General features: G+C 42.7%; 1 protein-coding gene across 2 annotated transcripts in view; it reads right to left on the reverse strand.

Annotated features, from left to right (window-relative positions):
- Positions 1-12987, reverse strand: part of SLC24A3 (solute carrier family 24 member 3) — a 511438-nt gene that overhangs the window by 187739 nt on the left and 310712 nt on the right. The gene's annotated exons all lie outside the window — the stretch shown is intronic.

Below are 12987 nucleotides of genomic sequence, written 5' to 3' on the forward strand. Positions count from 1 at the left end.
ATATGTACATGCATGTGCGTGCGAGTGTGTGTATGTGTGTGTGTGTGTGTAATATACATTCAAATCTTAGTATGGGGATCAAATTACCCTCCAGGACCTGCCCTCTATAATGGAGAGTAATGGGTCTTCCCCAAGACGACTCTGCAAAACCAAAGCAATGAAGTCAAATAAATTTTGGGCCTGTGGCCAGGAGAGGATGAGAGGGCCCCGTTCCAGCCAAAACTGCTGGTCCTGTCACAGCTTCAGATTCTGAGAAGCATTATGTTAACTGCCAAAAATACACCTCTGCCTAATCCCTGCAGTCCACAGCACAGAGGAAAATGCAGTTCTAACAAACTCAAGAAGGCAAAAAAGAAATCCTGGGTCTTCCACCTTCGTGCATAAAACAACAGCAATCAGAGTACTAATGAAATAGCTGACAAGACAGATTCCATGACTATGTTTGGAATCTGCTCATGGTGAGCAGCAGGGATTCCTTTAGTATTGTGAGGATACATCATGAGAATCAGTGAATTGCATCCAAACCAAAGGCCCAGTTGTGAGGGCCACATTTAGATCTAATTTGTATGCGTGCTTGGAGATTTCTGGGTAGAAGGGCATGCCATCAAGGAGTCTATTTGCAAACAGCTCCTTTGATTCCTACGGTAAATGATGAAGAGAACCTTAAGATACAGGTATCTCAAACAAAAAGAATGTCATTGGTAAGTTAATGATACACATGCTGATCATAAAGAGATGGACAAATGGGTCCCATCTTGGGTTCCCAGCCTAGAGGATTGAGAGGGTTGCTGGTTGATAGTTTTTTCCAAATGTACTCCGAAACAGTTCCTTGAGATTTGGTTCCAAATTCCTCAAAGGAAAGAAGTTGTGCAAATTGAAAGGGCAGTAACTCTGGGAGTCCTTGAGGTTCCTCAAAGTGCAAGAATAAGGGAACCCACAAAATTTTAAAATTCTGGGAAAAACTTCCAGAACTTTTGAACAGATCAAGAAGCAATGGGAAATAGAGGAGTCAACTAGCACATGGGCTTCCGGGGTTCTCATTAGGTAGTCCTGGAGTCTGGGGCGTACAGGACAGCTTACTTTCTAGTGGTTACATTCCAGGCTAAATGGGCTTAGGAAATCAAAGTCACATTCCCAAACCTCACCTCCTCCCATTCTTAATTGATGACATGTTTGGGCACCTTTCATATGTGGGACACTGAGTTTGGTTGCTAAAATAATACCTTAGTAGTTAGAGGCCAGTGCTTCAGGGAAAGAATTTAACTCAATAGAAGTTGAAGAACATTGTGATCCTCATTAAAAATGATGTTTGTTTAGATGTTATGTCTTGTGTGAATGTTCAGAAAGGACTCTGAGTCACCGGTGAATTGTGAAATAGACATATCTTTGCCGGGGAAGATCTCCACTGTCACTAGGTCTTTGCAATGCTCAGGCTATCTGGGCAGCACTGACATCTTAGAAAGAGTCAAGGTATGCCTTTGATACAGGTGACCTGTATGTGCTTGCTTAACTTGATCTTCTTGCCATGTAAGCTGGGGTGTTCTGTATGTTTAATTGAGTACATGCCTCTCAAGATGGTCTCCTCAAATGTTCATCTGGCAAATAACTCTGACTTACCAGCTCAGTGGACTGTACTCAATAGCAAAGCTATCAAGTGTACTTCATTCATTCATTTACTAAGACACTGCACATTCAGTGAGCAGTTTCTCCAGGCAAAGTGCCATGTTGGGCATTATGGAGACATAATGACTAAGGCATGGTCCCATCTTTCTAACACCAATCTGACAAGAGAAGGGAAAGGTAATGCATGCTAGAGGAGAGTAACAAGGGAAAGTGGAAATTTTAGAGTAGGAGAGATGTGTGCTAATGCAAAGTTCCATTTTTCCTTATGGAAAGTGAGAGAAAGCTTCAAAAGTACATGGTATCTAGTTGGACCTTGTAGGATACCAAGAACAAAAATGAAGGAACCTACCCAGGAATGGAGGGAGAGAAGGCCCTAGGATTTCTTGGTGGTTAAAGAACCTGTTTTTGCTAAACCACAATGTATGGATGTACAGAAAAGAACAAAATAACTGGAAAAAATGATTGACAAATGGAATACAGAGACAATCCGAAATAACCGTGGTGATAATGATAAACAATTACTGAGCTCACACTAAGTTCCTGACCCTCTTCTAAGCACTTGACATAGATTTGATTTATTTAATCCTCAAATAGTGAGCCCTATGAAGTAGTACCATCATTATACTCATTTTACAGTAAAAACAAGGAACAGAGAAGAAAAGTAACCTGTGCCTTTACTTTCAGTTGCAAAGTACTTAAAAGTGATGAGGCTGGGATTTGAACCCAGGAAGTCTGATTCTAAAACTCCACCTGCTCCCTCCCATGCATTGTTCATCCTCTGATGATGGGGAGATTTGTTGGGGAGATCTCTGAGCAAAGTGTGAGGTAACATTGCTGTCAGAAGTTGATCTGGTGCTGTGGAGCTCAATTTTAATTGGAATGGAATAGGCAGAGCCCAGGAAGATCATTTAAATGTCCACCTTTCGGACAATGGGTGGTCATGGATTGACTCAGGGTAGAAGCAATGAATGTCATATGAGAGTTAACGTTTTTCTCATGCCTGTTATGTGCCAGGCACCAGACTAAGCATTAGTTATAATGCTTTATTTTATTTATCCCTATGAGGTAGGTACTAGCTCATCCCCATACACAAATTTGGAAAATGACACAGTATTAAAGGTCACACAGGCAATACATGACATAGGGCTTATATTCTTGACCTTCACACTCATGCTGCAAAATGGTAATGGAATGAATAGGACGTGTCAAGACCAGAGTCAGACACAGTGCTCTGAAGGGAATAAATGCTTGGGATGAGGTAAGACCTTTGCTATTCATAACTCAAGGGCTACGATGGGAACACGTGAGCTGAGAAGAAGGAAAGCTGTGTGGGAGGGGAAGGACAGCAGGGGATGACATCTCACACCTGAGGAGAGTGTGATAGTTTTTCAGTTTCAGAACTGGGTACCTACAGACTCCCCAGAGTCTGACATCTTTCCTTCTTACCACCACCAAGTTGGTTTAGACACTGTGGAAAGCCTCAGGGAACCCTAATCAAACACCCTGCCTCAGGAGATGCCCAGAGGATCTTTGTGGCATCTGAGTGCTCATCACATGCTCCAAGTCTGTGGAACATGGAGAGGAGGAGAACACCCTAAAGAAGTTTCTGGCCAGGATCTGCAGGCTGAACTCAAGCTGTGGACATAGGTGTCAGTTTGTCCCTAGTTGGGGTGGCCCCACTGGGTAAGATCTAGTATATGTTGTAGTGGATGCTGTCAGTGCTTGTCCTTGTCCCTGGGCACTCATATTCCTGAGTCCCCAACAGTGCCAAGACTCTCTACTTATATGAGGGCTTTGGAGCCTGCTCAACTGCCATGACTATGGGACCAAATGGAAAGGATCCCCAAGCAGCCCTCAGCCAACAACTGACAAGAGTTTGATGGATAAATGTCCCAGACCCCTCATACCCACATTAGGATAATAAGAGTTAGGTGTTCTCCACTGTCTGCTAGTTCCACAGTGAGATGAAGCTGCCTGCAGCCGCCTGCAGTGGCTTTAGCACAACTCTTTATTATTGGCCTTCCTTCTCTGCCTCAGTCCCCTCTTCCTGGGATCACTGGCCTGGAAAGAAGTGCCTGCTATGAACCCTGAAAGGGTCTGCTTCCATAGGAGCCAGCCCAAGACACAAGCTTGGCTATAGAATCTCCTTTTTTTCCAAATCCTAGAAGAGTTGGAAATGAACACTGGGGATACTGAGTTTAGAACACACCGTACATCTAGGTTCCTGGGGTACGGAAGCTTCTTTGCCATGAGGGTCAGGTTTTTCTACTGTCATGTACAACTAATTAGAACAAATAAAAATAAATTAAAATATTAACTTGAAACCTTTTTCTAGAATCTCTATATTATACTAGAGACATAGGATAGGGTTGGGGAGAGTGTAGAAAATTAACTAGAATACAGAACAAAGTTCTCATTGTATAGCATGGTCTCAAGACATAATAAAACACAGGTTTTATACTGAGTTTTTCCAGAGAACAGAATCAGGAGGAAACTATTGACAAAGAGCAAAAGCCACTCAGCATCAACATTTAACATGGAATGATTACTGACAAATTAGATACATGGGGGTTTCTCATAAATTAGGGCATCTGAGTATTTTACCCAGAAAAATGTGTTGACTACTGCTAAAGACTAGCTCTTTAACTGTGACATATGATGAACCCAAATAGCAGCTCCTCATTGTTGACTTAGCTTTTGTGCTTATATTTTTCAGTGGAAAACATACCTCCATAAATTGCAAAGAATCTATAGATAACTATTATATGTCATCTGTGACCATGACAATGCCATTTAAAAGGAACAGATAAAGTTTATTTACTATATAAAAATAAAATAAAATATTAGAGTGGGGAACAGGTGGACCAAATAATAATTAGACCAATAATATGAACTTATTATTAAGTTATTATTGCTTATTATTCCAGCAAACTGGAAGTATATGGTCTCTACATGTAAACATTTGGTATCCAAGCAATCTATATGCTTTCTCTATGGCAGGCAGAGGATGAACTAAAACAACAACAACAACAAAATGATCTCTTTACTATGTGGGGTCTTCATAAAATTAAAATTTTCTATTTCAAAGTCTATTCTCCTGTCTGCTTTTTGTCTTGCTTTGGATTCAGGGCATAAACCAAAGTGATGACAGGTCAACTCACCCCAGACTATCTCTTCTGGATGTCTGGAAGGGACTGGAGTTGCAGAATTCTTCATCTTCTGTAGGCTCATGGGTTTGTTTGGTGTGGGTGGGAGGCTAACTTGCATAATAAGAAGGTAGCTCAAGCCAGGTGAGCCTGGGCTCCAAGGAGCAGAACTTAATACCAGGATTCAAATACAAGTTATTAGGGGAGGAGAGATGATACTCCCAGGAAGTGTCAGTGGGTGAGCTGGGAAATTAATCAGGGACCAATGTGTGTTGCTAAGAAAGTTACTGGGATAGTAGATTTTACTTCTGCTAGGGGAATGTGAGAGAATAGGTAGCACATGTGCTTCAGTTAGTGCAACCAAGGCACATAGGACTGAGCTATTTATCCATCACCAACCCTCTCTCTGTCAAAGGTCTTTTCCTAACATTTAGAGGCTATCTGCATTCTGGAAGAATGTGATTTGGGGACACAAAAAACCCCATATTTGCAAGGGGGTGCTGGAAGCTGAAAGTTGGACAGGCACATACTAAGGGAGTACCAAGGGAGTACAGATGGAAAGCATGGTATTTTCAGTAACAGACACTGCCAGGTGCTTCACACTCCCACTTTCAGGTATCCCACCAAGCAACATGACAAAGTGTGTACCGTCTTTGTCTCCAGCATAGATAAGGAAACAGGCTGAGCAAAGCAAAGCAACTTGCCCATGGCTAAAAGCTAATAAGTAGAAAAAACCAAGACTGAAACTCAGGTGGATTTCATTAAAAGTGTGCGCTTTAAACCATCATGCTTTCTACCCAGCTTTACATCAACCCAGCACCAAGCCACCCATGGGGAGCAGAAGGGACCTACTTAAGATCTATCGAAACATAATAACTTACTGTCTTTGTGCTAATCCTCTCTGGACACCACTTTTAGCCTTGTGTTGACACTGACAAATTAGGGACATGCTCAGCACTTTTCCAAGAGTAAACAGCAAATTCCACAAGCTGTTCTAATCATTTTTCTCTTCCAGGGTGAAATCCCTTAACTAAACACGTCTGCCCAGAGAGAGAATTGTTGCTAGGACCTTTCTAACAAGATCATTTGGGTCCCTTAAGTTTAACCTTAAGTTGGTTAAATTTACTCCTAAGTATTTGATAGATGCTATTGTAAATGGGACTGTTCTCTTAACAATTGAATTCATTTGATGGTTCTAAATTTTTTAAAGTGGAGTTTTCAATATATATGATCATGCCATCAGCAGATAGTTTTTCTTCTTCCTTTCTTGGTTTATAGTTAATAATGATGTACTATGGATCTCAAATTGCTAACAGTGGATTTTATTTGTTTGTTTTGTGGTGTTGGGGATTGAACCCAGGACCTTGAGCATGCTAGGCAAGGGCCCTCACTGAGCTACACCCAGCCCCCAAAGAATGGATCTTAAATGTTCTCAACACCAAGAAATTATGTGTATGTGAGGATAGATATGTTAATCAGTTTGATTTGGTCATTCCACAATGTATACATGTATCAGAATATCACATTGTATCCCATAAATCCATATAACCGTTATTTGTTAATTTAAAAATCCCAGCAGCAAGCAGCACCCTGCCTTAAGCCCTGGACTTGATGGAAATGCCAATTGCAGAGAGGCCTTCATGGTACCCCGTCCTATTGCTCACAAGGATGGCAGCTACATTTGAATTGATCTGGCTCTGGTCCCACAACAAGAGGTGCTTAGAAGCATGGCCTTTTATAGGGTGTTGGAGCAGGGAGAAGGTGAAGACCAGAAAAATCTAACATTTTTTGGGTACTTACTATGTGACCCACCTTACAGATAGGTAAACTGAGGTTCAAAAATGTTCTGGAACTTGTTCCAAAGCACTGAGCTTGTTGTGATTCACAAGTTTCCTAACTCCTACTCTAAGCGTCTTTCCTCTTTCCCCAGCATGTTACACCCTGCCATTGTTTCTGGTGGCCAGGCGCTGCCTCCTATGCATCCTGCTTGTTGGAATGGCCATGCCTAGGTCATCCAATAAGAGGACTAAGTAAAGGAGCAGAAACTTTGCTTGCAACTTTTCTCATTGGCCATCTCTGATTCTTGATTTCTAGTGGACACCATAATTTAAAGGAGGCAGGATGCTGGATTATAATTCATCCCTAGACTCTCTCTCTCTCTCTCTCTCTCTCTCTCTCTTTTTCTTTTTCTTTCTGTATATTGCTGGAGATCAAACCCAGGGACTTGTGTGTGTTAGGAAAGTCTTCTACCCCTAAGCTAACCCCGGAGTCCCATCACCAGGTCTTCTAAAGTAACCCCTAGCTGCATGTGGCTATTTAAACTTATACTAATTAAAACAAAAAAAACTCAATCACACTAGCCACACTTCAAGGGCTCAATAGCCACCTCTGGTCAGTGACTACTGTATTAGAAAGCAAAGATATAGAACAATTCCATCTGCACAAAGGATTCTATTGGACAGTGATGATCTGAAAGGGAAAATTTAAGTCCCAAAGTCAAAAGACTAAAGGATAGCCGTAGGAAGACAAAAATAGCCCCTGGGGATGAGGTGGAATGTGATTTTTGATAAAGAAAGTCCCTGGAGAGACTGAAGCTGGGGAGGAGTCTCCCCCACCTCCCGCTGGAGCCCTGGCCTTTCTGCTCTCTAGAACTAGTTACTAGTTACTACATTAATTAATTCATTTTCTGACTCTTCACAAAAGCAATCTGGGCCAGGGAGATCACAGCTAGTGAAATCATTCCTCCAGATTTTGAAATTAAATAGCAGAAATAACTGGAAAGGACATCTGATTGTTGAGGTCCCCTCCAGAACAGAGCTCCCTGTCCCCATCACCAGGACTGAAAGGGAAAAAGTTAGATGGGAGTAAAGGAGCCTCTCCAGTTGCCTGGGACGTGGGCACCCCCAGCCTCCGGCACTTTTAGAAACACATCACAGTTTGTCTCCATTCTCACTGTGGGTAGGTAGGTTGGACTCTGGAGCTGAGACTTTCCCTTTCAGAGTTGTTCCACCCTTCAGGCTCCTCTGAGGCAACTATGTGATTCAGTCTCCGTGACAGGTTAAGGCCTGATTCAGGGGAGGCCTGATTCATGTGGGCAGGTGAACAAGGTCTGGCAAATATTAAAATGAGCTGGGCCAGTGTAAGACTTCTGTGAAAGAAGAAAGAGAACAGAGCTAGAAGGTAGTGAGCAAGCAGGGCAGGTGTACAGACGACCACACCAGGGACAGTCAGGGCCAGAACACAGAACCACTGGGCTTCTTCAGAGAGAACAAAGAGGGTGCACAGCAGGGAGACAGGCCAGTTAAGGTAAAATTGAAGAAATAGGGAACAGATCTGTAAACCCCACAAAACCAGAGGGAGGATACTATTTAAAGAGCTTCCCTCTTCCTTCATTCACAGATCACATTCCATTGCTTTTATCCTAGGGGTTTCCTTCAATGCCAAAAGGTTTCCTCTATAGTCCTGGGAAGCAGGAAGGTCATAATGGAATCCTGAGACAGAAATCAGTCAATTCTTAAACTTAAAAGCCAATATGAGAATAAGAGAAAGAATTTAGATGTAAGCATATAAAATGAGTTTTCCCCAGACCAGAAAAACTCCTTGAGATGGGGGAACAAGAAAGAACCATGGATAGGAGTTGTGGGAGTCAAGGGAGATGACCAACTTGGGATCAAGTCCTGGACATCATCACATGGGGTGGGCTGAAAGATATTATATCAATGATCTTCCTTACCATTTCTGGAGGAAAATAGCTAGAGTCCTGGTTTTATGGCCCAGCACAGGAATCCTGCCTGGGTTTCCAGAATGATCTACCCTATTTGGAGTTCACCTCCTTTATTATATGAAAATCCCTAATGGGCATTGGGAACTGGGGTAGGTCGAGCTGGAGATGTGGAAAGGGGATTTTTAACACTGAACAGACTGTGTCAAGGCAGAAGGTCAGACAGCAACCAACTTAACAGCTCAGTGGAAGAAAAATTCCATTCTGCATAAACTCCTGGGTATCCTGTGAGATTTCTTAGAGCATGACTGGGCTTTAGAATATGCACAATAGAACACTGTCACTGATATTTCTTTTTCTATCTTTTTTCTTGGTGATGCTAAGGATCAAACCCAGGGCCACACACGTACTAGGCAAGTGCTCTACCACTGAGCTACATCCCCAGCCCTCTCATAGCTATTTCTTTCCTGGGCACATCCCTTGACATGTATGCGCTGCTGCATTAGCTAGCAGCCTTTCTTAAATAGATTCACTTAACAAGAATTTGCCTAATAAGTCTAGAAAATCATCTTCAGATGTGTGATACTTTACGCTGTACACATAAGTGCATAGAAATATCCACCTGCCAGAAGAAGAGGATTTATATTAAAAGGGGGACACCAAGTCTCAGAATTCAGGAAGAACACTTTTGAAAGTTGATATAGGGCACAAAAAATATTTATTCCTGTTGTGGAGTTTGATCTAATAAAGATAGAGAACTACCCACACTCATCTTGAGAAAGAATTACAAACTTTAATTATCTAAAGCTGCTTTTACTAGAAGGGAAAATGTATAGCTTGGCTGATAATTTCAAAAACTTAGCTATCTATGATATGGAGGACAATTAGCAAAATTTTGCAAGTATTTATAAATCACAAATAAAACATAGTTTTTATTCATAAAAAATTGTTCATAGGCTTCTTCCTCCATTCAGGGAAGGCTCAATGAGTTTATGAAGGGTGCAAATACCCTTACAGACCGGACATCCTACTTTTCATGTCTCAATGTTATGAAAGATGGGATAAAAAGCAAATGCTAGGACAAGTTTGTTTTCTTAGGGATATTCATTGTTGATAATATTGTAAAGATCATGGATTTCCCCACTTGTGAGGAACCCATACATGAAGAATAGTTGGAAGGAATCGAAACCTTTTTTTTTGAAGTGCAATCTCGGGGCTTAGGGATTCTTAAATCCACAAAAGCAGAAAGATCCAAGAGGAAATTAAAGCTATAGTGTTCGGCAAGTTGAGCCAAAAATGGCTGTTTTGAGTTCCACAAATCACACATAAAGAGAAAAGTATTATCATGGAAGAAAAACAGAAGTAAACTTGCACATTTGTGATTTAAAAGACTGTTCCGGGGGTCCTCAGAACCATCCATGTCCCCAGTTTGGTACCCAACTGAAGTTGAAGGCCATAGGCCTTACTCAAAAAGCAAACTCCTGGACCCAAACAGAGTGGGTAGTTTGAGTTTCTGTGCAAGTGCTAACTTTGAACAGGTTTTACAGGATTGGAAAGTACCTGGAACTCTCTTGAGACCTGTGATTACAGCCAGTTAACCCCATGAAAAGACAGCCCAGTGGTCCTCTTTCTGGTGTAGCCCGGGATAATAGGACAAGCCTGCTGGGACCATCTGGCAGAAGGTCATCCCTCCCTGACCTGAATGAAGCAGATCTAACTCTTCAGGAGCCTATAGAGGATGGGATGGTATTGAGCCCCTACATGCATTTCTAGAAGGACCCTTACCAGACTTGGGTATTCCTCAGGGTACTAAGAATCTGGAACCCTTTGCCCAAATTGTCCAGAGTCTTTTCTATGATTTTTTGCAACTGGCAGGGAGGAAGACCACTCTGGTCACCTCTGGATATAGCTGACCTTATTCAACTCTATCCTTAGGCAAGAAGGTGTGGCTGAGGGGTGGGCAAATCAGGAATCTGCTTCCCACCAATTCCAATGCTGCAGCTAATTCACCTCCTGGTGCTTCCCATATGAGGTTCCACTATTCTCCCATTCTCCACCCTCATGCTTTCCTGCTCTCCATCATCCACATCTTTGGTTTCTGCTCCCTTTATGCCCCCTGAAGTCTCAAATCTCTACATACTCAAGCACAGAACTCCCCCTTCTGCCTCGAATCCCCTCTCTCCACTTTTCTTTAGAAACTGTCTGCCCATCTTCAAGAACAGTATCCTCCCAGCTCCCTGGTGCCTTCTCTAAGCTTCTACAGCACATAGAATAGGCCTCCGCCAGCACTTTGGCATGGTAGGTCTTGACTATAAGTGGTTTTCTTCAAAATACACTGGGTTCCTGCAGGATGAAGCCATATCTCAGCTATCTAGAAGGGCCCAGCCCAGCACTACCATACTGCAAGGGCTCAGGAAGTGCTTTCTAGATGTGCATGTGCAGGAAGTCTGTATTTTGACTCATGCATTCGTGTTTCCTGTCGGCCACAAAAATGGCAACTGTTTGCCCTTGCAGCAATTCTTGTTACCTCCAAAGATGTCCATGTACAATTCCTGAGCATCCTAAATGACCATGGTAGGTGAAGGGTATAAAAAAGAATCATTCATTCCTGCCCAAACAAATAGTAACTGTGCAACTTTTTTGTTCAGTGCACCAAATACAGTATGAAGGGATTTCTTTTATGAGGCTTATGTCTGGGGTAGGGTGGAGGAGCCTACAGTGGGCTGGATAATGTTAGAGGTGGTCCTGCATATTGGGGATGCATCAGCAGGTCTACATTAACATTTATCTCTGTCATGTAGAAGACAGACATACAGGTATGTGGAACCCCAGGCAGCAAGTTCAAGGTTGCTTCACATAGGTCTCGTCCCTCAAAGTGGTAGATCCCGGAGGAGGCCTGCAAAGACCTTGGCAACAAGCTCAGGTTGTTTGTGTGGAGAATGCTAGTGTTTTGTGAACTTGGAATGGGGTCTTGAAGGGATAGGCATCAACATTGGCTCATAGATTCCTTGACCTGTAGATTCTAAAGTACAGGGCCCAGGGCAGGGACTGATAATATTATTAAATATCAAGGACTACAAAGTCCTTTATGGGCTGATGCTCACTCTTATCAGGATGTGTCTAAGGGCAATATTACACACTATTTGCACATTTCTGCTTTCATGTCATTCTAGAAATACACTCCCTAAACAGACCATAGAGGCCTTACTGGGTACCCAGGGCTCATGAAGAGCAAGGGAAACATATACCCTTAGACTTTAGCTGGGGAGATGGAGGTGGGAGAAAGGGCACTGCCAACTGCAGGCGACAGCTCCACTTTGGAATGGAAATCTCATCTCAGATGTTGAGGTGGCAGGGTGCTAATAGCTAACTAGAAAATTCTGGATCCTACTCAGTGCCTGGGTCTCCTCAGTCTTATGACAGGGGAGCCTCTGTGGTGCCAAAGGTGGCATCTGTATTAATTGCTTGATACATGAGACTCTCTGGAAGGGCAGGGAGGCCTGGGAGGGCTCCAAATTTATTATTCATTTGGTATTTTTAGATGACAACTTTGCTAAAAGGAGACATCTCATGCCTTCCTCCCTGCCCCAGGTGGGATGGGGGTAGGGAAAGAGTTGAAGTGTTTATTGCTTCCATCAAGAAAGGAATCAACTTCAGGGTGGCTCATGGATGCAGAACTATCTTGTCAGAAGTCACACAAAAGCAAAAACAATAGAAGTGGTCTTCTATGTCTAACCCATGTCTAACCTGACTCCAGAGCCCAGAGTGTGCTACCAACCATCTCTCCATACAGATTGAAAACTAAGTTCTCTGTCTTATCCTTTGGGTCATGGTAGTCTGTGACTGCAATGAAAATGACAGAAATGATGTTGTGTTACTTCCAAAGACAAATCACAATAGGCCACAAAGTTTCCTTCTTGTTCATCATAACCTCCCCTCTCTAATCTGCTAGATGATGCATGGAAGTCTGACTCCCAAAGGTTGCCAAGCTGGAGAAGTCACATAAGGAGTCCTGGATGATGGTTCCAGATGAGCCAGACCTTCAGCCAATCCCAGTCCAGGCACTAACATGGCAGTGGAGAAGCCCTCTTGCAAATGAATGCTCTAAAACCAGTTGCTCCAGCCCCATCCAAGGCCAGAGATTACATTGAGTAGTATTCTCTCCATGCTCTTTCAGAATGATTGATGCACAGAATCCATGAGCAAAACAAAATAGTAACTGAATATGTCACTAAACTTGGGGAGTTTGTTTCATAGCAGGAATAACCAGAATGGAATTAAGAGAATGGAATTAATTCTAAGGGAGAATAAATGCTATAGGAGTGGAAAACAGTGATGTAGCTAATCCAGACTTGGGCTGCAGCTTTCTGGTTCTGCAGTCACTTCTTAGATAAATCTTTCTTTCTCTCTCTCACAACACACACACACACACACACACACACACACACACACACACACACACGCACACACTGCCCAAACTCTCCAAATGGAGACAAG

Source organism: Sciurus vulgaris, assembly GCF_902686455.1.
Source record: "Sciurus vulgaris genome assembly, chromosome: 2".
Lineage (NCBI taxonomy): Eukaryota > Metazoa > Chordata > Mammalia > Rodentia > Sciuridae > Sciurus > Sciurus vulgaris.